Genomic DNA, 25,604 nt, shown 5'->3' on the forward strand with positions numbered 1-25,604 from the left:
TTAAACCCTGATATTTAGTAGGGCTACCGATGAATTGATGGTAGTAGTCTGTCCCCACAAGGACAGCCATTTGGCATTTGATTTGCTCAAATTTACCTGCAGCTGCTTGATAATAGCTTTCCAGGTCAGCATAATCAACTGTTAATTGTTGTGACAAATCTTCACATTTCTTGATCTGTCTTGTTAAGTGGCCTTTAAGACCTGCAAGGGTTCTTTTCATTCTCCCTGCATTATCCATACTGGCTCATTGGTGAAGCCTTGTGGGACTTGTACTTGGGCTGCTCATAATACTGAACAAACACTAATGGTAGCCTAGGGTAAATTCTGCACTCACTAGGCAATAATCCTACCTCTACTAGAGGTTAGCACTTAAAATTAATACACATTATATATATACAATCATACACACTAATGATTTGAGTGATAAACCAGTGTCACTGGAAGTACCTTTAGGTTAGCTCTTCTATATCACCCTAGGATGGTAGAGACACTAATTAATCACTCAAAGGTGTAATGATCATAAGTAAATTATTATATATACAACTCAATTCGAGTTGATAAAAATTACCCCAAAATAGGGTCTGGACCATTCATTAATGGTGTTAGGTTATTCAATATAGTACAACTGACTATGGTAATAATGGGACTAGGATGAACGATAATAGTTCAACTAGTCAGTGGTAATATCCTACCCTGTTGTGGGTTGGCAATTAGTAAATATTATACTGTGATCACTAGTGCAATAAATATAAATAATTCTCTATTTTGGAGAAATAATATACACAATTATTGATAATAGCCTCTTAATTAGCCTCTATGAAACTTCTAATACTATCTAGAAGTATTAAATATTATTAGTGACCTCGCGAAATAAAGTCCACAAAATTCGTAGATAATCTCTCGCGAAATTTAACACCACGAAATCCGTGAACAATCTCGCGACACAGTCACTAATTTGGCTGGCTTCTATATTAGCGCTGTCATTTCACAGAATAACACGCCACCAAATCTGTGGGTGAACATGAAACCGCTGACTAAGGCTTAACTTGGCTGAGGGGGGTCTCCTGAGCTCCCACGAGGCAACGCCGCTGTCTTTGACTGGCTGGCCTTTGTTTAAATCACACTGCACTAGTTTATTTAATGAATCCACTGGTTAATTGGTTCATCCGGTACTAAGATGACCAAATGTGGGTTCAAAGGACCGAATATTCCGTCATCCGGTTCGAAGATGACCAAATAATGTGGGTACCGACCTGTGAGATTTATATTTATTTAATTTATATGAATTTATATTTACGTTAATTTATATACTTCGATAGCAATTTGTATGATGTTAAGTGGACTGTATTTCTGCAATAATCTCATAATCTCACAAATCGATCCTCTACACATTAGGGGGGGTTTATATTAATTAAATTTATATATATGCAGCCAATCAAACTACAGTATTAGACTACATACATTGAAGAGGTTCCTTATCTTATTTGTACAGCAGGTATAACCAGGATGTAGACACCACATTTTCCCTCTTTGAGGTAGCTTCCATCACCCTGGTAACTGATGTACAGAGCATGCTTCCTCGTCTTGACCTGTCAAAAGGGCGCTAGCTGTAAAGCCAGATACCTATATATGACAAGCTATATCAGAGAAAACACTGTACATGGAACCTTAAAGACCTGGCTTAATTACCTTTAGTTTGAGGCTACCATGTGCTCTAACCGGATCACCCTATATAATGACATTAATGGCCACAAATGAAAGATACATGGGTTTCGGAAAGAACACTTAACTTGATTTGTTGACAGCGTGTGATAATGGTACACCTTTGGTTTCCATAACACTTCGTCCAAGTAAAATTAACAGGAGCCGTATTTGCTCCCTGTGAGCCTCTGGTCTAATATCAACAATGGCTGCCCTCCTTCCCCACTGATGCCTGGCCTACATTGTCCAGATGTCAATAAGTGATAGAAGGGTCATATTTACTCTACTTTAATATTGATAATTAAGTTAATTTATATGAGATGTTTTTATAATGGTAAAGTCCAAAGACTAATGTATTTAAGAATAATTCCCACCATAATAGGTGGTGAATATAATAGTATGTGGTGATGATATCCCGTTTTCTTTAGATGGTAATTCCACTACAAGTTACGTTTTCTATGGGTAACTTGTTTATACAATACAGCTATTATCTGAATGATTATTAAATGGTGTCGGATTTTTCGACATAATTCCCCAGGGGGCTGCTCACGGGTCGAAGTCCTATTTAGAACAGACGAACACCGATACTCCTCCTTCGAATTATTAGATTAATTTGATGTTAGTAGTTAGTAATCACACATTTGTGTGTCTGTTCGTACAGGACGGATGTCCCGTACTAGAGTTGCAGGGGTTAGAATTCTAATGCGATTTCATTTCCCTGTTAACTCTTGAAAGACTAATATTCAAGCCTTATTACATATTATTTAACCCAGAAGACTGAATGTGATCAAGTACTACAGTCAAGTATGATTCAGGGACTGCAGTGAGATCAGTGACATTAGATATAACTTGAAGTTTGTTCAGGTAACTGGCCACTGATATATTAACACTGAGGCCCATGGAATACATCTTGATTAAATAATAAATGTATCAAATCAGTCATCAGATTTATTGGGGTTTAATTTAGTTAATTGATTCAGAAGATTGAATAGCTCATCAATAAAGTAAAGTATGGTTCTGAGACTGCAGTGGGTTCAGTGACATTGGTCGCAGTGACTTGTAGCTGTTTAGGCTACTGTTCACTGATTTGCCACTGAAGCCTCATGAACTCATCTTCAGCTTTATATGATGATACTAACATCAACCTCTGTTGGTATAGTCAGCTGTAATCTCCTTAGTATAATGCTACTGGAGAAATATAATCAGCTGACAAATTTAGATTTCTATTGGTATTGTTTATCTGCAGGCATAGGTCTCCTCAGGCTTGATACTGGGCCTGAGAGTAATTTACCTCCTGCAGAGTTTAACATGGTTAAACCCTGATATTTAGTAGGGCTACCGATGAATTGATGGTAGTAGTCTGTCCCCACAAGGACAGCCATTTGGCATTTGATTTGCTCAAATTTACCTGCAGCTGCTTGATAATAGCTTTCCAGGTCAGCATAATCAACTGTTAATTGTTGTGACAAATCTTCACATTTCTTGATCTGTCTTGTTAAGTGGCCTTTAAGACCTGCAAGGGTTCTTTTCATTCTCCCTGCATTATCCATACTGGCTCATTGGTGAAGCCTTGTGGGACTTGTACTTGGGCTGCTCATAATACTGAACAAACACTAATGGTAGCCTAGGGTAAATTCTGCACTCACTAGGCAATAATCCTACCTCTACTAGAGGTTAGCACTTAAAATTAATACACATTATATATATACAATCATACACACTAATGATTTGAGTGATAAACCAGTGTCACTGGAAGTACCTTTAGGTTAGCTCTTCTATATCACCCTAGGATGGTAGAGACACTAATTAATCACTCAAAGGTGTAATGATCATAAGTAAATTATTATATATACAACTCAATTCGAGTTGATAAAAATTACCCCAAAATAGGGTCTGGACCATTCATTAATGGTGTTAGGTTATTCAATATAGTACAACTGACTATGGTAATAATGGGACTAGGATGAACGATAATAGTTCAACTAGTCAGTGGTAATATCCTACCCTGTTGTGGGTTGGCAATTAGTAAATATTATACTGTGATCACTAGTGCAATAAATATAAATAATTCTCTATTTTGGAGAAATAATATACACAATTATTGATAATAGCCTCTTAATTAGCCTCTATGAAACTTCTAATACTATCTAGAAGTATTAAATATTATTAGTGACCTCGCGAAATAAAGTCCACAAAATTCGTAGATAATCTCTCGCGAAATTTAACACCACGAAATCCGTGAACAATCTCGCGACACAGTCACTAATTTGGCTGGCTTCTATACTAGCGCTGTCATTTCACAGAATAACACGCCACCAAATCTGTGGGTGAACATGAAACCGCTGACTAAGGCTTAACTTGGCTGAGGGGGGGCTCCTGAGCTCCCACGAGGCAACGCCGCTGTCTTTGACTGGCTGGCCTTTGTTTAAATCACACTGCACTAGTTTATTTAATGAATCCACGTGTTAACTGGTTCATCCGGTACTAAGATGACCAAATGTGGGTTCAAAGGACCGAATATTCCGTCATCCGGTTCGAAGATGACCAAATAATGTGGGTACCGACCTGTGAGATTTATATTTATTTAATTTATATGAATTTATATTTACGTTAATTTATATACTTCGATAGCAATTTGTATGATGTTAAGTGGACTGTATTTCTGCAATAATCTCATAATCTCACAAATCGATCCTCTACACATTAGGGGGGGTTTATATTAATTAAATTTATATATATGCAGCCAATCAAACTACAGTATTAGACTACATACATTGAAGAGGTTCCTTATCTTATTTGTACAGCAGGTATAACCAGGATGTAGACACCACATTTTCCCTCTGAGGTAGCTTCCATCACCCTGGTAACTGATGTACAGAGCATGCTTCCTCGTCTTGACCTGTCAAAAGGGCGCTAGCTGTAAAGCCAGATACCTATATATGACAAGCTATATCAGAGAAAACACTGTACATGGAACCTTAAAGACCTGGCTTAATTACCTTTAGTTTGAGGCTACCATGTGCTCTAACCGAGCCACCCTATATAATGACATTAATGGCCACAAATGAAAGATACATGGGTTTCGGAAAGAACACTTAACTTGATTTGTTGACAGCGTGTGATAATGGTACACCTTTGGTTTCCATAACACTTCGTCCAAGTAAAATTAACAGGAGCCGTATTTGCTCCCTGTGAGCCTCTGGTCTAATATCAACAATGGCTGCCCTCCTTCCCCACTGATGCCTGGCCTACATTGTCCAGATGTCAATAAGTGATAGAAGGGTCATATTTACTCTACTTTAATATTGATAATTAAGTTAATTTATATGAGATGTTTTTATAATGGTAAAGTCCAAAGACTAATGTATTTAAGAATAATTCCCACCATAATAGGTGGTGAATATAATAGTATGTGGTGATGATATCCCGTTTTCTTTAGATGGTAATTCCACTACAAGTTACGTTTTCTATGGGTAACTTGTTTATACAATACAGCTATTATCTGAATGATTATTAAATGGTGTCGGATTTTTCGACATAATTCCCCAGGGGGCTGCTCACGGGTCGAAGTCCTATTTAGAACAGACGAACACCGATACTCCTCCTTCGAATTATTAGATTAATTTGATGTTAGTAGTTAGTAATCACACATTTGTGTGTCTGTTCGTACAGGACGGATGTCCCGTACTAGAGTTGCAGGGGTTAGAATTCTAATGCGATTTCATTTCCCTGTTAACTCTTGAAAGACTAATATTCAAGCCTTATTACATATTATTTAACCCAGAAGACTGAATGTGATCAAGTACTACAGTCAAGTATGATTCAGGGACTGCAGTGAGATCAGTGACATTAGATATAACTTGAAGTTTGTTCAGGTAACTGGCCACTGATATATAAACACTGAGGCCCATGGAATACATCTTGATTAAATAATAAATGTATCAAATCAGTCATCAGATTTATTGGGGTTTAATTTAGTTAATTGATTCAGAAGATTGAATAGCTCATCAATAAAGTAAAGTATGGTTCTGAGACTGCAGTGGGTTCAGTGACATTGGTCGCAGTGACTTGTAGCTGTTTAGGCTACTGTTCACTGATTTGCCACTGAAGCCTCATGAACTCATCTTCAGCTTTATATGATGATACTAACATCAACCTCTGTTGGTATAGTCAGCTGTAATCTCCTTAGTATAATGCTACTGGAGAAATATAATCAGCTGACAAATTTAGATTTCTATTGGTATTGTTTATCTGCAGGCATAGGTCTCCTCAGGCTTGATACTGGGCCTGAGAGTAATTTACCTCCTGCAGAGTTTAACATGGTTAAACCCTGATATTTAGTAGGGCTACCGATGAATTGATGGTAGTAGTCTGTCCCCACAAGGACAGCCATTTGGCATTTGATTTGCTCAAATTTACCTGCAGCTGCTTGATAATAGCTTTCCAGGTCAGCATAATCAACTGTTAATTGTTGTGACAAATCTTCACATTTCTTGATCTGTCTTGTTAAGTGGCCTTTAAGACCTGCAAGGGTTCTTTTCATTCTCCCTGCATTATCCATACTGGCTCATTGGTGAAGCCTTGTGGGACTTGTACTTGGGCTGCTCATAATACTGAACAAACACTAATGGTAGCCTAGGGTAAATTCTGCACTCACTAGGCAATAATCCTACCTCTACTAGAGGTTAGCACTTAAAATTAATACACATTATATATATACAATCATACACACTAATGATTTGAGTGATAAACCAGTGTCACTGGAAGTACCTTTAGGTTAGCTCTTCTATATCACCCTAGGATGGTAGAGACACTAATTAATCACTCAAAGGTGTAATGATCATAAGTAAATTATTATATATACAACTCAATTCGAGTTGATAAAAATTACCCCAAAATAGGGTCTGGACCATTCATTAATGGTGTTAGGTTATTCAATATAGTACAACTGACTATGGTAATAATGGGACTAGGATGAACGATAATAGTTCAACTAGTCAGTGGTAATATCCTACCCTGTTGTGGGTTGGCAATTAGTAAATATTATACTGTGATCACTAGTGCAATAAATATAAATAATTCTCTATTTTGGAGAAATAATATACACAATTATTGATAATAGCCTCTTAATTAGCCTCTATGAAACTTCTAATACTATCTAGAAGTATTAAATATTATTAGTGACCTCGCGAAATAAAGTCCACAAAATTCGTAGATAATCTCTCGCGAAATTTAACACCACGAAATCCGTGAACAATCTCGCGACACAGTCACTAATTTGGCTGGCTTCTATATTAGCGCTGTCATTTCACAGAATAACACGCCACCAAATCTGTGGGTGAACATGAAACCGCTGACTAAGGCTTAACTTGGCTGAGGGGGGGCTCCTGAGCTCCCACGAGGCAACGCCGCTGTCTTTGACTGGCTGGCCTTTGTTTAAATCACACTGCACTAGTTTATTTAATGAATCCACTGGTTAATTGGTTCATCCGGTACTAAGATGACCAAATGTGGGTTCAAAGGACCGAATATTCCGTCATCCGGTTCGAAGATGACCAAATAATGTGGGTACCGACCTGTGAGATTTATATTTATTTAATTTATATGAATTTATATTTACGTTAATTTATATACTTCGATAGCAATTTGTATGATGTTAAGTGGACTGTATTTCTGCAATAATCTCATAATCTCACAAATCGATCCTCTACACATTAGGGGGGGTTTATATTAATTAAATTTATATATATGCAGCCAATCAAACTACAGTATTAGACTACATACATTGAAGAGGTTCCTTATCTTATTTGTACAGCAGGTATAACCAGGATGTAGACACCACATTTTCCCTCTTTGAGGTAGCTTCCATCACCCTGGTAACTGATGTACAGAGCATGCTTCCTCGTCTTGACCTGTCAAAAGGGCGCTAGCTGTAAAGCCAGATACCTATATATGACAAGCTATATCAGAGAAAACACTGTACATGGAACCTTAAAGACCTGGCTTAATTACCTTTAGTTTGAGGCTACCATGTGCTCTAACCGGGTCACCCTATATAATGACATTAATGGCCACAAATGAAAGATACATGGGTTTCGGAAAGAACACTTAACTTGATTTGTTGACAGCGTGTGATAATGGTACACCTTTGGTTTCCATAACACTTCGTCCAAGTAAAATTAACAGGAGCCGTATTTGCTCCCTGTGAGCCTCTGGTCTAATATCAACAATGGCTGCCCTCCTTCCCCACTGATGCCTGGCCTACATTGTCCAGATGTCAATAAGTGATAGAAGGGTCATATTTACTCTACTTTAATATTGATAATTAAGTTAATTTATATGAGATGTTTTTATAATGGTAAAGTCCAAAGACTAATGTATTTAAGAATAATTCCCACCATAATAGGTGGTGAATATAATAGTATGTGGTGATGATATCCCGTTTTCTTTAGATGGTAATTCCACTACAAGTTACGTTTTCTATGGGTAACTTGTTTATACAATACAGCTATTATCTGAATGATTATTAAATGGTGTCGGATTTTTCGACATAATTCCCCAGGGGCCTGCTCACGGGTCGAAGTCCTATTTAGAACAGACGAACACCGATACTCCTCCTTCGAATTATTAGATTAATTTGATGTTAGTAGTTAGTAATCACACATTTGTGTGTCTGTTCGTACAGGACGGATGTCCCGTACTAGAGTTGCAGGGGTTAGAATTCTAATGCGATTTCATTTCCCTGTTAACTCTTGAAAGACTAATATTCAAGCCTTATTACATATTATTTAACCCAGAAGACTGAATGTGATCAAGTACTACAGTCAAGTATGATTCAGGGACTGCAGTGAGATCAGTGACATTAGATATAACTTGAAGTTTGTTCAGGTAACTTGCCACTGATATATTAACACTGAGGCCCATGGAATACATCTTGATTAAATAATAAATGTATCAAATCAGTCATCAGATTTATTGGGGTTTAATTTAGTTAATTGATTCAGAAGATTGAATAGCTCATCAATAAAGTAAAGTATGGTTCTGAGACTGCAGTGGGTTCAGTGACATTGGTCGCAGTGACTTGTAGCTGTTTAGGCTACTGTTCACTGATTTGCCACTGAAGCCTCATGAACTCATCTTCAGCTTTATATGATGATACTAACATCAACCTCTGTTGGTATAGTCAGCTGTAATCTCCTTAGTATAATGCTACTGGAGAAATATAATCAGCTGACAAATTTAGATTTCTATTGGTATTGTTTATCTGCAGGCATAGGTCTCCTCAGGCTTGATACTGGGCCTGAGAGTAATTTACCTCCTGCAGAGTTTAACATGGTTAAACCCTGATATTTAGTAGGGCTACCGATGAATTGATGGTAGTAGTCTGTCCCCACAAGGACAGCCATTTGGCATTTGATTTGCTCAAATTTACCTGCAGCTGCTTGATAATAGCTTTCCAGGTCAGCATAATCAACTGTTAATTGTTGTGACAAATCTTCACATTTCTTGATCTGTCTTGTTAAGTGGCCTTTAAGACCTGCAAGGGTTCTTTTCATTCTCCCTGCATTATCCATACTGGCTCATTGGTGAAGCCTTGTGGGACTTGTACTTGGGCTGCTCATAATACTGAACAAACACTAATGGTAGCCTAGGGTAAATTCTGCACTCACTAGGCAATAATCCTACCTCTACTAGAGGTTAGCACTTAAAATTAATACACATTATATATATACAATCATACACACTAATGATTTGAGTGATAAACCAGTGTCACTGGAAGTACCTTTAGGTTAGCTCTTCTATATCACCCTAGGATGGTAGAGACACTAATTAATCACTCAAAGGTGTAATGATCATAAGTAAATTATTATATATACAACTCAATTCGAGTTGATAAAAATTACCCCAAAATAGGGTCTGGACCATTCATTAATGGTGTTAGGTTATTCAATATAGTACAACTGACTATGGTAATAATGGGACTAGGATGAACGATAATAGTTCAACTAGTCAGTGGTAATATCCTACCCTGTTGTGGGTTGGCAATTAGTAAATATTATACTGTGATCACTAGTGCAATAAATATAAATAATTCTCTATTTTGGAGAAATAATATACACAATTATTGATAATAGCCTCTTAATTAGCCTCTATGAAACTTCTAATACTATCTAGAAGTATTAAATATTATTAGTGACCTCGCGAAATAAAGTCCACAAAATTCGTAGATAATCTCTCGCGAAATTTAACACCACGAAATCCGTGAACAATCTCGCGACACAGTCACTAATTTGGCTGGCTTCTATATTAGCGCTGTCATTTCACAGAATAACACGCCACCAAATCTGTGGGTGAACATGAAACCGCTGACTAAGGCTTAACTTGGCTGAGGGGGGGCTCCTGAGCTCCCACGAGGCAACGCCGCTGTCTTTGACTGGCTGGCCTTTGTTTAAATCACACTGCACTAGTTTATTTAATGAATCCACTGGTTAACTGGTTCATCCGGTACTAAGATGACCAAATGTGGGTTCAAAGGACCGAATATTCCGTCATCCGGTTCGAAGATGACCAAATAATGTGGCTACCGACCTGTGAGATTTATATTTATTTAATTTATATGAATTTATATTTACGTTAATTTATATACTTCGATAGCAATTTGTATGATGTTAAGTGGACTGTATTTCTGCAATAATCTCATAATCTCACAAATCGATCCTCTACACATTAGGGGGGGTTTATATTAATTAAATTTATATATATGCAGCCAATCAAACTACAGTATTAGACTACATACATTGAAGAGGTTCCTTATCTTATTTGTACAGCAGGTATAACCAGGATGTAGACACCACATTTTCCCTCTTTGAGGTAGCTTCCATCACCCTGGTAACTGATGTACAGAGCATGCTTCCTCGTCTTGACCTGTCAAAAGGGCGCTAGCTGTAAAGCCAGATACCTATATATGACAAGCTATATCAGAGAAAACACTGTACATGGAACCTTAAAGACCTGGCTTAATTACCTTTAGTTTGAGGCTACCATGTGCTCTAACCGAGTCACCCTATATAATGACATTAATGGCCACAAATGAAAGATACATGGGTTTCGGAAAGAACACTTAACTTGATTTGTTGACAGCGTGTGATAATGGTACACCTTTGGTTTCCATAACACTTCGTCCAAGTAAAATTAACAGGAGCCGTATTTGCTCCCTGTGAGCCTCTGGTCTAATATCAACAATGGCTGCCCTCCTTCCCCACTGATGCCTGGCCTACATTGTCCAGATGTCAATAAGTGATAGAAGGGTCATATTTACTCTACTTTAATATTGATAATTAAGTTAATTTATATGAGATGTTTTTATAATGGTAAAGTCCAAAGACTAATGTATTTAAGAATAATTCCCACCATAATAGGTGGTGAATATAATAGTATGTGGTGATGATATCCCGTTTTCTTTAGATGGTAATTCCACTACAAGTTACGTTTTCTATGGGTAACTTGTTTATACAATACAGCTATTATCTGAATGATTATTAAATGGTGTCGGATTTTTCGACATAATTCCCCAGGGGGCTGCTCACGGGTCGAAGTCCTATTTAGAACAGACGAACACCGATACTCCTCCTTCGAATTATTAGATTAATTTGATGTTAGTAGTTAGTAATCACACATTTGTGTGTCTGTTCGTACAGGACGGATGTCCCGTACTAGAGTTGCAGGGGTTAGAATTCTAATGCGATTTCATTTCCCTGTTAACTCTTGAAAGACTAATATTCAAGCCTTATTACATATTATTTAACCCAGAAGACTGAATGTGATCAAGTACTACAGTCAAGTATGATTCAGGGACTGCAGTGAGATCAGTGACATTAGATATAACTTGAAGTTTGTTCAGGTAACTGGCCACTGATATATAAACACTGAGGCCCATGGAATACATCTTGATTAAATAATAAATGTATCAAATCAGTCATCAGATTTATTGGGGTTTAATTTAGTTAATTGATTCAGAAGATTGAATAGCTCATCAATAAAGTAAAGTATGGTTCTGAGACTGCAGTGGGTTCAGTGACATTGGTCGCAGTGACTTGTAGCTGTTTAGGCTACTGTTCACTGATTTGCCACTGAAGCCTCATGAACCCATCTTCAGCTTTATATGATGATACTAACATCAACCTCTGTTGGTATAGTCAGCTGTAATCTCCTTAGTATAATGCTACTGGAGAAATATAATCAGCTGACAAATTTAGATTTCTATTGGTATTGTTTATCTGCAGGCATAGGTCTCCTCAGGCTTGATACTGGGCCTGAGAGTAATTTACCTCCTGCAGAGTTTAACATGGTTAAACCCTGATATTTAGTAGGGCTACCGATGAATTGATGGTAGTAGTCTGTCCCCACAAGGACAGCCATTTGGCATTTGATTTGCTCAAATTTACCTGCAGCTGCTTGATAATAGCTTTCCAGGTCAGCATAATCAACTGTTAATTGTTGTGACAAATCTTCACATTTCTTGATCTGTCTTGTTAAGTGGCCTTTAAGACCTGCAAGGGTTCTTTTCATTCTCCCTGCATTATCCATACTGGCTCATTGGTGAAGCCTTGTGGGACTTGTACTTGGGCTGCTCATAATACTGAACAAACACTAATGGTAGCCTAGGGTAAATTCTGCACTCACTAGGCAATAATCCTACCTCTACTAGAGGTTAGCACTTAAAATTAATACACATTATATATATACAATCATACACACTAATGATTTGAGTGATAAACCAGTGTCACTGGAAGTACCTTTAGGTTAGCTCTTCTATATCACCCTAGGATGGTAGAGACACTAATTAATCACTCAAAGGTGTAATGATCATAAGTAAATTATTATATATACAACTCAATTCGAGTTGATAAAAATTACCCCAAAATAGGGTCTGGACCATTCATTAATGGTGTTAGGTTATTCAATATAGTACAACTGACTATGGTAATAATGGGACTAGGATGAACGATAATAGTTCAACTAGTCAGTGGTAATATCCTACCCTGTTGTGGGTTGGCAATTAGTAAATATTATACTGTGATCACTAGTGCAATAAATATAAATAATTCTCTATTTTGGAGAAATAATATACACAATTATTGATAATAGCCTCTTAATTAGCCTCTATGAAACTTCTAATACTATCTAGAAGTATTAAATATTATTAGTGACCTCGCGAAATAAAGTCCACAAAATTCGTAGATAATCTCTCGCGAAATTTAACACCACGAAATCCGTGAACAATCTCGCGACACAGTCACTAATTTGGCTGGCTTCTATATTAGCGCTGTCATTTCACAGAATAACACGCCACCAAATCTGTGGGTGAACATGAAACCGCTGACTAAGGCTTAACTTGGCTGAGGGGGGGCTCCTGAGCTCCCACGAGGCAACGCCGCTGTCTTTGACTGGCTGGCCTTTGTTTAAATCACACTGCACTAGTTTATTTAATGAATCCACTGGTTAATTGGTTCATCCGGTACTAAGATGACCAAATGTGGGTTCAAAGGACCGAATATTCCGTCATCCGGTTCGAAGATGACCAAATAATGTGGGTACCGACCTGTGAGATTTATATTTATTTAATTTATATGAATTTATATTTACGTTAATTTATATACTTCGATAGCAATTTGTATGATGTTAAGTGGACTGTATTTCTGCAATAATCTCATAATCTCACAAATCGATCCTCTACACATTAGGGGGGTTTATATTAATTAAATTTATATATATGCAGCCAATCAAACTACAGTATTAGACTACATACATTGAAGAGGTTCCTTATCTTATTTGTACAGCAGGTATAACCAGGATGTAGACACCACATTTTCCCTCTTTGAGGTAGCTTCCATCACCCTGGTAACTGATGTACAGAGCATGCTTCCTCGTCTTGACCTGTCAAAAGGGCGCTAGCTGTAAAGCCAGATACCTATATATGACAAGCTATATCAGAGAAAACACTGTACATGGAACCTTAAAGACCTGGCTTAATTACCTTTAGTTTGAGGCTACCATGTGCTCTAACCGGTCCACCCTATATAATGACATTAATGGCCACAAATGAAAGATACATGGGTTTCGGAAAGAACACTTAACTTGATTTGTTGACAGCGTGTGATAATGGTACACCTTTGGTTTCCATAACACTTCGTCCAAGTAAAATTAACAGGAGCCGTATTTGCTCCCTGTGAGCCTCTGGTCTAATATCAACAATGGCTGCCCTCCTTCCCCACTGATGCCTGGCCTACATTGTCCAGATGTCAATAAGTGATAGAAGGGTCATATTTACTCTACTTTAATATTGATAATTAAGTTAATTTATATGAGATGTTTTTATAATGGTAAAGTCCAAAGACTAATGTATTTAAGAATAATTCCCACCATAATAGGTGGTGAATATAATAGTATGTGGTGATGATATCCCGTTTTCTTTAGATGGTAATTCCACTACAAGTTACGTTTTCTATGGGTAACTTGTTTATACAATACAGCTATTATCTGAATGATTATTAAATGGTGTCGGATTTTTCGACATAATTCCCCAGGGGGCTGCTCACGGGTCGAAGTCCTATTTAGAACAGACGAACACCGATACTCCTCCTTCGAATTATTAGATTAATTTGATGTTAGTAGTTAGTAATCACACATTTGTGTGTCTGTTCGTACAGGACGGATGTCCCGTACTAGAGTTGCAGGGGTTAGAATTCTAATGCGATTTCATTTCCCTGTTAACTCTTGAAAGACTAATATTCAAGCCTTATTACATATTATTTAACCCAGAAGACTGAATGTGATCAAGTACTACAGTCAAGTATGATTCAGGGACTGCAGTGAGATCAGTGACATTAGATATAACTTGAAGTTTGTTCAGGTAACTTGCCACTGATATATTAACACTGAGGCCCATGGAATACATCTTGATTAAATAATAAATGTATCAAATCAGTCATCAGATTTATTGGGGTTTAATTTAGTTAATTGATTCAGAAGATTGAATAGCTCATCAATAAAGTAAAGTATGGTTCTGAGACTGCAGTGGGTTCAGTGACATTGGTCGCAGTGACTTGTAGCTGTTTAGGCTACTGTTCACTGATTTGCCACTGAAGCCTCATGAACTCATCTTCAGCTTTATATGATGATACTAACATCAACCTCTGTTGGTATAGTCAGCTGTAATCTCCTTAGTATAATGCTACTGGAGAAATATAATCAGCTGACAAATTTAGATTTCTATTGGTATTGTTTATCTGCAGGCATAGGTCTCCTCAGGCTTGATACTGGGCCTGAGAGTAATTTACCTCCTGCAGAGTTTAACATGGTTAAACCCTGATATTTAGTAGGGCTACCGATGAATTGATGGTAGTAGTCTGTCCCCACAAGGACAGCCATTTGGCATTTGATTTGCTCAAATTTACCTGCAGCTGCTTGATAATAGCTTTCCAGGTCAGCATAATCAACTGTTAATTGTTGTGACAAATCTTCACATTTCTTGATCTGTCTTGTTAAGTGGCCTTTAAGACCTGCAAGGGTTCTTTTCATTCTCCCTGCATTATCCATACTGGCTCATTGGTGAAGCCTTGTGGGACTTGTACTTGGGCTGCTCATAATACTGAACAAACACTAATGGTAGCCTAGGGTAAATTCTGCACTCACTAGGCAATAATCCTACCTCTACTAGAGGTTAGCACTTAAAATTAATACACATTATATATATACAATCATACACACTAATGATTTGAGTGATAAACCAGTGTCACTGGAAGTACCTTTAGGTTAGCTCTTCTATATCACCCTAGGATGGTAGAGACACTAATTAATCACTCAAAGGTGTAATGATCATAAGTAAATTATTATATATACAACTCAATTCGAGTTGATAAAAATTACCCCAAAATAGGGTCTGGACCATTCATTAATGGTGTTAGGTTATTCAATATAGTACAACTGACTATGGTAATAATGGGACTAGGATGAACGATAATAGTTCAACTAGTCAGTGGTAATATCCTACCCTGTTGTGGGTTGGCAATTAGTAAATATTATACTGTGATCACTAGTGCAATAAATATAAATAATTCTCTATTTTGGAGAAATAATATACACAATTATTGATAATAGCCTCTTAATTAGCCTCTATGAAACTTCTAATACTATCTAGAAGTATTAAATATTATTAGTGACCTCGCGAAATAAAGTCCACAAAATTCGTAGATAATCTCTCGCGAAATTTAACACCACGAAATCCGTGAACAATCTCGCGACACAGTCACTAATTTGGCTGGCTTCTATATTAGCGCTGTCATTTCACAGAATAACACGCCACCAAATCTGTGGGTGAACATGAAACCGCTGACTAAGGCTTAACTTGGCTGAGGGGGGGCTCCTGAGCTCCCACGAGGCAACGCCGCTGTCTTTGACTGGCTGGCCTTTGTTTAAATCACACTGCACTAGTTTATTTAATGAATCCACTGGTTAACTGGTTCATCCGGTACTAAGATGACCAAATGTGGGTTCAAAGGACCGAATATTCCGTCATCCGGTTCGAAGATGACCAAATAATGTGGTACCGACCTGTGAGATTTATATTTATTTAATTTATATGAATTTATATTTACGTTAATTTATATACTTCGATAGCAATTTGTATGATGTTAAGTGGACTGTATTTCTGCAATAATCTCATAATCTCACAAATCGATCCTCTACACATTAGGGGGGGTTTATATTAATTTAATTTATATATATGCAGCCAATCAAACTACAGTATTAGACTACATACATTGAAGAGGTTCCTTATCTTATTTGTACAGCAGGTATAACCAGGATGTAGACACCACATTTTCCCTCTTTGAGGTAGCTTCCATCACCCTGGTAACTGATGTACAGAGCATGCTTCCTCGTCTTGACCTGTCAAAAGGGCGCTAGCTGTAAAGCCAGATACCTATATATGACAAGCTATATCAGAGAAAACACTGTACATGGAACCTTAAAGACCTGGCTTAATTACCTTTAGTTTGAGGCTACCATGTGCTCTAACCGGTTCACCCTATATAATGACATTAATGGCCACAAATGAAAGATACATGGGTTTCGGAAAGAACACTTAACTTGATTTGTTGACAGCGTGTGATAATGGTACACCTTTGGTTTCCATAACACTTCGTCCAAGTAAAATTAACAGGAGCCGTATTTGCTCCCTGTGAGCCTCTGGTCTAATATCAACAATGGCTGCCCTCCTTCCCCACTGATGCCTGGCCTACATTGTCCAGATGTCAATAAGTGATAGAAGGGTCATATTTACTCTACTTTAATATTGATAATTAAGTTAATTTATATGAGATGTTTTTATAATGGTAAAGTCCAAAGACTAATGTATTTAAGAATAATTCCCACCATAATAGGTGGTGAATATAATAGTATGTGGTGATGATATCCCGTTTTCTTTAGATGGTAATTCCACTACAAGTTACGTTTTCTATGGGTAACTTGTTTATACAATACAGCTATTATCTGAATGATTATTAAATGGTGTCGGATTTTTCGACATAATTCCCCAGGGGGCTGCTCACGGGTCGAAGTCCTATTTAGAACAGACGAACACCGATACTCCTCCTTCGAATTATTAGATTAATTTGATGTTAGTACTTAGTAATCACACATTTGTGTGTCTGTTCGTACAGGACGGATGTCCCGTACTAGAGTTGCAGGGGTTAGAATTCTAATGCGATTTCATTTCCCTGTTAACTCTTGAAAGGCTAATATTCAAGCCTTATTACATATTATTTAACCCAGAAGACTGAATGTGATCAAGTACTACAGTCAAGTATGATTCAGGGACTGCAGTGAGATCAGTGACATTAGATATAACTTGAAGTTTGTTCAGGTAACTGGTCACTGATATATAAACATTGAGGCCCATGGAATACATCTTGATTAAATAATAAATGTATCAAATCAGTCATCAGATTTATTGGGGTTTAATTTAGTTAATTGATTCAGAAGATTGAATAGCTCATCAATAAAGTAAAGTATGGTTCTGAGACTGCAGTGGGTTCAGTGACATTGGTCGCAGTGACTTGTAGCTGTTTAGGCTACTGTTCACTGATTTGCCACTGAAGCCTCATGAACTCATCTTCAGCTTTAAATGATGATACTAACATCAACCTCTGTTGGTATAGTCAGCTGTAATCTCCTTAGTATAATGCTACTGGAGAAATATAATCAGCTGACAAATTTAGATTTCTATTGGTATTGTTTATCTGCAGGCATAGGTCTCCTCAGGCTTGATACTGGGCCTGAGAGTAATTTACCTCCTGCAGAGTTTAACATGGTTAAACCCTGATATTTAGTAGGGCTACCGATGAATTGATGGTAGTAGTCTGTCCCCACAAGGACAGCCATTTGGCATTTGATTTGCTCAAATTTACCTGCAGCTGCTTGATAATAGCTTTCCAGGTCAGCATAATCAACTGTTAGTTGTTGTGACAAATCTTCACATTTCTTGATCTGTCTTGTTAAGTGGCCTTTAAGACCTGCAAGGGTTCTTTTCATTCTCCCTGCATTATCCATACTGGCTCATTGGTGAAGCCTTGTGGGACTTGTACTTGGGCTGCTCATAATACTGAACAAACACTAATGGTAGCCTAGGGTAAATTCTGCACTCACTAGGCAATAATCCTACCTCTACTAGAGGTTAGCACTTAAAATTAATACACATTATATATATACAATCATACACACTAATGATTTGAGTGATAAACCAGTGTCACTGGAAGTACCTTTAGGTTAGCTCTTCTATATCACCCTAGGATGGTAGAGACACTAATTAATCACTCAAAGGTGTAATGATCATAAGTAAATTATTATATATACAACTCAATTCGAGTTGATAAAAATTACCCCAAAATAGGGTCTGGACCATTCATTAATGGTGTTAGGTTATTCAATATAGTACAACTGACTATGGTAATAATGGGACTAGGATGAACGATAATAGTTCAACTAGTCAGTGGTAATATCCTACCCTGTTGTGGGTTGGCAATTAGTAAATATTATACTGTGATCACTAGTGCAATATATATTAAATAATTCTCTATTTTGGAGAAATAATATACACAATTATTGATAATAGCCTCTTAATTAGCCTCTATGAAACTTCTAATACTATCTAGAAGTATTAAATATTATTAGTGACCTCGCGAAATAAAGTCCACAAAATTCGTAGATAATCTCTCGCGAAATTTAACACCACGAAATCCGTGAACAATCTCGCGACACAGTCACTAATTTAGCTGGCTTCTATATTAGCGCTGTCATTTCACAGAATAACACGCCACCAAATCTGTGGGTGAACATGAAACCGCTGACTAAGGCTTAACTTGGCTGAGGGGGGGCTCCTGAGCTCCCACGAGGCAACGCCGCTGTCTTTGACTGGCTGGCCTTTGTTTAAATCACACTGCACTAGTTTATTTAATGAATCCACTGGTTAACTGGTTCATCCGGTACTAAGATGACCAAATGTGGGTTCAAAGGACCGAATATTCCGTCATCCGGTTCGAAGATGACCAAATAATGTGGGTACCGACCTGTGAGATTTATATTTATTTAATTTATATGAATTTATATTTACGTTAATTTATATACTTCGATAGCAATTTGTATGATGTTAAGTGGACTGTATTTCTGCAGTAATCTCATAATCTCACAAATCGATCCTCTACACATTAGGGGGGGTTTATATTAATTAAATTTATATATATGCAGCCAATCAAACTACAGTATTAGACTACATACATTGAAGAGGTTCCTTATCTTATTTGTACAGCAGGTATAACCAGGATGTAGACACCACATTTTCCCTCTTTGAGGTAGCTTCCATCACCCTGGTAACTGATGTACAGAGCATGCTTCCTCGTCTTGACCTGTCAAAAGGGCGCTAGCTGTAAAGCCAGATACCTATATATGACAAACTATATCAGAGAAAACACTGTACATGGAACCTTAAAGACCTGGCTTAATTACCTTTAGTTTGAGGCTACCATGTGCTCTAACCGGGTCACCCTATATAATGACATTAATGGCCACAAATGAAAGATACATGGGTTTCGGAAAGAACACTTAACTTGATTTGTTGACAGCGTGTGATAATGGTACACCTTTGATTTCCATAACACTTCGTCCAAGTAAAATTAATAGGAGCCGTATTTGCTCCCTGTGAGCCTCTGGTCTAATATCAACAATGGCTGCCCTCCTTCCCCACTGACGCCTGGCCTACATTGTCCAGATGTCAATAAGTGATAGAAGGGTCATATTTACTCTACTTTAATATTAATAATTAAGTTAATTTATATGAGATGTTTTTATAATGGTAAAGTCCAAAGACTAATGTATTTAAGAATAATTCCCACCATAATAGGTGGTGAATATAATAGTATGTGGTGATGATATCCAGTTTTCTTTAGACGGTAATTCCACTACAAGTTACGTTTTCTATGGGTAACTTGTTTATACAATACAGCTATTATCTGTATGATTATTAAATGGTGTCGGATTTTCCGACAGTAGTGGCAGGTCGAGGTGTGGTGGTGGCAGGTCGAGGTGTGATGGTGGCAGGTCGAGGTGTGGTGGTGGCAGGTCGAGGTGTAGTGGTGGCAGGTGGCGGTGTAGTAGTGGCAGGTCGAGGTGTGGTGGTGGCAGGTCGAGGTGTAGTGGTGGCAGGTGGCGGTGTAGTAGTGGCAGGTCGAGGTGTGGTGGTGGCAGGTCGAGATGTGGTGGTGGCAGGTCGAGGTGTGGTGGTGGCAGGTCGAGGTGTGGTGGTGGCAGGTCGAGGTGTGGTGGTGGCAGGTCGAGGTGTGATGGTGGCAGGTCGAGGTGTGGTGGTGGAAGGTCGAGGTGTGATGGTGGCAGGTCGAGGTGTGGTGGTGGCAGGTCGAGGTGTGGTGGTGGCAGGTCGAGGTGTGGTGGTGGCAGGTCGAGGTGTGGTGGTGGCAGGTCGAGGTGTGGTGGTGGCAGGTCGAGGTGTGGTGGTGGCAGGTCGAGGTGTGGTGGTGGCAGGTCGAGGTGTGGTGGTGGCAGGTCGAGGTGTGGTGGTGGCAGGTCGAGGTGTGGTGGTGGCAGGTCGAGGTGTGGTGGTGGCAGGTCGAGGTGTGGTGGTGGCAGAGTTTTCCATCGTCTAGTTGATCTCTTACTTCCTGCGAGGGCAGTCAGGGAAGACAGCAATAATTTGGTCGTTGCAGAAGAGGCACTATAGGTGGGAGGGTGTGCAGGCAGTGTAGTGGTGGTCCTCAGCGCATGTGCTACATTTTGGTGCGCGTAATGTGCACTTGCCGGTGTAGTGAAAGTTCTGGTAACACCTAAAGCATTGCTTCAGCTCCAAGTATCTTACCTTCTTTACTATGTCGGGTGGCGTGGTGATTCCGAAACGTCAGAATGTGTTGGTTGTGGTGAGGTCGGCCGCGGCGACCGTGGCAAAGGACATCTTCAAGGTGGGTCGCCGGGACTCGTCGCTGGTGATGAGTTTTACCGTGGTAACCGTCATCGACGGGTTTTTTGAGTTGATGCCGGTGATGATATCGGTTATATCACGGTCCGTGATCCATGAGCAAACCTTTCCTGACGAAAACCGTTCGAGCAGCTCTGTAGCGCGGTGGTGGAGTGAGAATAAAGTTGGCGGCCTGCAGGACTGTCAGTGTAGGGGTCGAGAATTGTTTCTCTAGTACACCATCACTGGAGAAAAGTAGTGTTGCGCCATCGCGAGTGTCTGTTATGTCGGTAGATGAGACCTGAGCAATGGTGTTGATCACCTGGAGTATTTCAGCTTTGGTGAGAACCTAGTTCTCTCGAAAGCGCACTTTACCCTTATACATCACGATACAGGTGACTCTATACCATAAATGCTAAGGCCGGAAACTTGTCCCAGGTGCTACCCCCTCTACAAGTCGTAGTAGCGTTGGATGTCATTTTGAGTGGCAGAAAGAACAAAGGAGACAAAAGATTTTTTGTATTATTATTTTCTACCACAGATGTGGCCACACATTTACAATGCTAAACAGCATATATACATTTTCCTCTGTCCTCCATGGACAGGGTTACAGATTTCTTAAACATATAGTTCAGGGATTTATTGAACAACCAACTACAGAAGGTGATTGTACTGCTTTCAAAATGCTTAGCTAACCTACATACGTAAATACATAGATACTCAGATTTACGTATGCCTTACATAAAGTATTCGATGTGCCTTTTACATAGTGCCATTAATGTGCATTTACAAAGCTGAAATGTAATTCTGATCAGCTTCCACATACACTTTATGCACATACATATACATACATACACACATATACATACATATACATACATATACATACATATATATATATATATATATATATATATATATATATATATATATATATATATATATATATATATATATATATATATATATATATGTCGTACCTAGTAGCCAGAACGCACTTTTTGGCCTACTATGCAAGGCCAAATTTGCCTAATAAGCCAAGTTTTCCTGAATTAATATATTTTCTCTAATTTTTTTCTTATGAAATGATAAAGATACCCATTTCATTATGTATGAGGTCAATTTTTTTTTATTGGAGTTAAAATTAACGTAGATATATGACCGAACCTAACCAACCCTACCTAACCTATCTTTATAGGTTAGGTTTGGTTAGGTAGTCGAAAAAGTTAGGTTAGGTTAGGTTAGGTAGTCGAAAAACAATTAATTCATGAAAACTTGGCTTATTAGGCAAATTGGGCCTTGCATAGTAGGCTGAGAAGTGCGTTCTGGCTACTAGGTACGATATATATATATATATATATATATATATATATATATATATATATATATATATATATATATATATATATATATATATATATATATATATATACACACATACATACACATACATTTGTCTCTTTTACTCTGCCAGGGTGCGACAGCTGATACAGAAACTAGTGTGCAATTAAGCACTTACCCACTGAAGGTGATTAAGGTGCTTTTACAAGCTCAGGTTATATAGTTTCATCACATACGTACATTGTATAATTGATACATTACATGGTTAATCTTACCTTACCTTGAGGTGCTTCCGGGGCTTAGCGTCCCCGCGGCCCGGTCGTCGACCAGGCCTCCTGGTTGCCGGACTGATCAACCAGGCTGTTGGACGCGGCTGCTCGCAGCCTGACGGATGAGTCACAGCCTGGTTGATCAGGTATCCTTTGGAGGTGCTTATCCAGTTCTCTCTTGAACACTGTGAGGGGTCGGCCAGTTATGCCCCTTATGTGTAGTGGAAGCGTGTTGAACAGTCTCGGACCTCTGATGTTGATAGAGTTCTCTCTCAGAGTACCAGTTGCACCTCTGTTTTTCAACGGGGGTATTCTGCACATCCTGCCATGTCTTCTGGTCTCATGTGATGTTATTTCTGTGTGCAGGTTTGGGACCAGCCCCTCTAATATTTTCCACGTGTAAATTATTATGTACCTCTCCCGCCTGCGCTCAAGGGAGTACAGTTTTAGGCTCTTTAGTCGGTCCCAATAGTTTAGATGTTTTACTGAGTGGATTCTAGCAGTAAAGGATCTCTGCACGCTCTCCAGGTCAGCAATTTCTCCAGCTTTGAAAGGTGCTGTCATTGTGCAGCAGTACTCTACTCTAGAGAGCACAAGCGTTTTGAAAAGTATCATCATCGGTATAGCATCTCTAGTGTGAAAAGTTCTTGTTATCCAACCTGTCATTTTTCTTGCAGTTGTGACGGCTACTTTATTGTGTTCTTTAAAGGTAAGGTCTTCCGACATGAGTACACCCAGATCCTTTACATTGCCTTTTCGTTCTATGTTATGATTTGCCTGAGTTTTGTACGTGGATTCCGTTTTTATATTTTCATTTTTTCCATAGCGAATGAGCTGGAACTTATCTTCGTTAAACACCATATTATTTTCTGTGGCTCATAGAAAGACCTGATCTACATCTGACTGGAGGTTCGCTGTGTCCTCTATGTTGCCTACTCTCATGAAGATCCTAGTGTCATCTGCAAAGGATGATACAGTGCTATAGGTTGTGTTCTTGTCTATGTCCGAAATGAGGATGAGAAAAAGTACTGGAGCAAGCACAGTACCCTGGGGGACTGAGCCCTTCACGGATTTTATTTTGTTGACTATTACACATTGGGTTCTGTTGGTCAGGAAATTGTAGATCCATCTGCCTATTTTTCCGGTAATTCCTTTTGAACGCATTTTATGTGCAATAACACCATGGTCACATTTATCAAAAGCTTTTGCGAAATCTGTGTAAATTACATCCGCGATATGTTTGTCTTCCATAGCATCTAATGCCATATCATAGTGGTCCAGCAACTGCGACAGGCAAGAGCGCCCTGTTCTGAAACCATGTTGTCCGGGGTTATGGAGTTGCTGTGATTCCATGTATTTTGTGATTTTACTTCTTATCACTCTCTCAAAAATTTTTATGATGTGCGATGATGCTATGATGTATGATGACGCTATCGGTCTGTAATTTTTTGCCTCGTCCTTATTTCCTCCTTTATGAAGTGGTGCTATCTCTGCTGTTTTTAGTATATCAGGAATAACGCCAGTATCTAGGCTTTGTCTCCACAGAATGTGGAGGGCCTGCGATAGTGGTTTTTTACCGTTGTTTATGAATATGGAGTTCCAAGAATCCGGGCCTGGTGCAGAGTGCATAGGCATACTGTTTATGGCTTCTTCAAAATCCAGTGGGGATAGGGTGACGTCTGATATATGATTTGATGTTGGTATCGTATCCATGAAAAATTCATTTGGGTTATCAATCTTTAGTGTGTTTAATGGCTCGCTGAAAACAGAGTCGTACTGCGTCCTCAGTAGCTCGCTCATTTCTTTGTTGTCATCGGTGAAAGTTCCATCTCCCTTTCGCAGGGGCCCGATACTAGATGTGGTTTTTGATCTTGATTTTGCATAGGAGAAAAAATATTTCGGATTTCTTTCTATTTCACTGATGGTCTTTTGCTCTCTTTGCCTCTCCTGGGTTTTGTATGATTCTTGTAGCTTCCGTTCAATTGTTTCTATTTCTCTACCTAACCTTCTTCGCCGTTCTTGAGATAGGGTGCGACTCTCAAGTTGTTCCGCGATTCGTTTTCTTCGCCTATAGAGGGAACGACGTTCCCGTTCCATTCTGCATCTCTTCCTCTTTTTTTCTTAGGGGTATGCGGTTTGAACATATTTCTAGTGCTACTGAGCTTATTTTTTCCAGGCACTGGTTCAGGTTTGCATTTTCTAGCTGTTCTTCCCAGTTTATTTCTGTGAAGTCCTGGTTTATTTGCTCCCAGTTTATCTGTTTATTATTGAAGTTGAATTTGCTGAAATCTCCTCCACCGGGAATCTGGACTGGTTTTGAAGGTCTACTCCCCATGGTTGTCATAACTTCAATTAAGTTGTGATCTGAGTAACAGGTATTTGTAATCATTATGTTCCTGATCAATTCATCATTATTAGTGAAAATGAGGTCCAGCGTGTTCTCCTCCCTAGTTGGTTCTACTATTTGCTGGTTTAAGGCAAACCTGTCGCACATCCGTAGCAGGTTATTTGCATGTGCCTGTTCATTTAGGCTACTTCCTGGTATTCTTTCTGATATTACTGTATTAGCCAGGTGCTTCCATTTCAGGTGCCGTAGGTTGAAGTCCCCAAGCAGGATGATGTTCGGAGCTGGATTTGTGAGGTTTTCCAAGCAGTGTCCTATTTTCATTAGTTGGTCTTTAAACTGCTGAGGGTTTGCCTCCGGTGACTTATATACAAGGACAATAACTACATTTAAAATCTCTGTTTTGATTATCAGCACTTCCACCATA

Source organism: Procambarus clarkii, chromosome 76, assembly GCF_040958095.1.
Source record: "Procambarus clarkii isolate CNS0578487 chromosome 76, FALCON_Pclarkii_2.0, whole genome shotgun sequence".
In the NCBI taxonomy this organism is placed as follows: Eukaryota; Metazoa; Arthropoda; class Malacostraca; order Decapoda; family Cambaridae; genus Procambarus; species Procambarus clarkii.